The sequence below is a fragment of the Petaurus breviceps genome, unplaced genomic scaffold (genome assembly GCF_028583685.1).
Source record: "Petaurus breviceps papuanus isolate PSGF00001 unplaced genomic scaffold, PetGlider_PUasm1.0 490, whole genome shotgun sequence".
Classification (NCBI taxonomy): Eukaryota; Metazoa; Chordata; class Mammalia; order Diprotodontia; family Petauridae; genus Petaurus; species Petaurus breviceps.
In genome coordinates this window covers 17,447,623-17,449,412 of record NW_027186352.1, presented here as the reverse complement: position 1 = coordinate 17,449,412, position 1,790 = coordinate 17,447,623, and the positions used below count along the sequence as shown (strand labels likewise).

General features: G+C 36.3%; 1 protein-coding gene and 1 pseudogene across 1 annotated transcript in view; both read left to right on the top strand.

Moving 5' to 3' along the window:
- Positions 1-1,790, top strand: part of LOC138172037 (protocadherin-15-like) — a 2,287,527-nt gene that overhangs the window by 1,079,413 nt on the left and 1,206,324 nt on the right. The window lies entirely within an intron of this gene.
- Positions 570-1,790, top strand: part of LOC138172038 (L-lactate dehydrogenase A chain-like) — a 9,090-nt pseudogene continuing 7,869 nt past the window's right edge.

Genomic DNA, 1,790 nt, shown 5'->3' with positions numbered 1-1,790 from the left:
TATATATATATATATATATATATATATATATATATATATATATATATTAAGATATACTGTCATCTAACCATGTCTCCATTATCATATACTTGTGATAGTGATGCTTTGAACCCATGTGATAGGTTAATTTTCTTTTCCTTTTGAATTTTATATCACAAGTAAATCCCTTTAATGGTGAATAAGGAATCCCCTCCAAGTGGCTGAATTATTTAAATTTACATTGGAAATTTCCACTTGACTGAAACAAAAAACCACATTTTATATAACTTCAAATAATGTGAATGTGAATGTGAACAACCACTTAAGAGAAATGTATTATTTGCATTAAATGAGACCTAGATATATTCAATGGAGGCTGATGAAAGCTCTAACCTTTGGCAATAGTGTTTGTTCTTAATTCTAACGTCCAGGCAATGAATTGTTCCCCCCAGCTTTAGATGTGCTTGCAAATACTCAAGTATACTAGCAATGAATTTTTTCATCTAAGCCATTACTAAAAGTATACAAGAGCACTGGGTATAGCACAGGTCCTTAGGTTGCTTTATGAGAGATATTCCTTCAAATACAAGATGGCGTGCCCCCAACTCGTCATATCCGAATTGCTTATAATCACTTTACACTCTGTTAGTAACAATAAGACCGGCAACCATCCAAACTTTGCTTTTTCCTATACTGAGATTCTTCCCCCTGGCCTCCATGCTGGTTTTTATTCCAAGTGCTCCTGCTGCTGTTTTAGTAGGATGTCAGAGCCTCACCCCTATGGGCTAGTACCAAAGGTATCCATGCTCCTTCCCTTTCTCATATATAGTATGTGCTGTCATTAGCATATTAGTCATTTCTAGTGCCTTTTCTGGATACTGGGAGAAATCAAAGAAAAGAATAAACAAGACAAGGGGAAAAATTGAAAATGATCTATTGGACTCTGATGGGATTGAAAACCAAAAGGGGTTGGGAAGATGGCATCCTTCAGTGATATTTTCACATATCCTAGTGAGGGCACAGAGGCAACAAAGGCTATTTATTGATATCACATTCAACAATTCCGCAAAAATGTATGGAGCATCTATCTGAAAAGAGTAGAGTATAACATATAACCAGGGAAGATGGTTTAAGGCTAGGCCAAGATGTGTGTAATATCAGGAAGGCTAAAGAATACCAGAAGCTAAGCCTTGAGGGGGAATAAAGGGAGAATAAATGAAAAAGCCTTTTTTTAAGGTTATGTTGGGAGGATTAAAAAAAAGGAAAAAAGAAAATGAAGAGATGCATCCTCTGCTTGCTTTGGGAAGACAGCATGATATTGATGGAGAGTAAAGGGAAAGTACCACCACTCTGCCTACTTTTGTGCCATCTCCATCAAATAGAATAATCTTTGAAACAGGGAGTGGATGAACAATCACAAGAGAATATATAGTGTCTTGAATTTAGCTTCCTTCAAGAAGATGAAGTGCAGACATGTGAATGAGGGATTACACTTTCACTTTCTTGGCCTCAAAGCACAAAGTAGGAGCAAGGGGGGGGGGATTGGTGAAAAGAAGAATTTGCCTCAGAGTAAGGGGATTCTGATTCCCTAGAGGACTTCAGGAAGGCTGTATTCAATATATAGTGTTATTCATGTTCAGGTATGGGTTAGACTTAATGGTCTCTCAGATGACTTCTAGCTAGCTAAGTATTATATTAAAATCTTTGTTCTACATAAAGCAAATAATGGAATTCCTGACTTCAGTTTGTAATTTTCTTAGATATCTAAGACCTAGCCCCAATGAAAGAATATAATCTCAATCTCTCTCTCT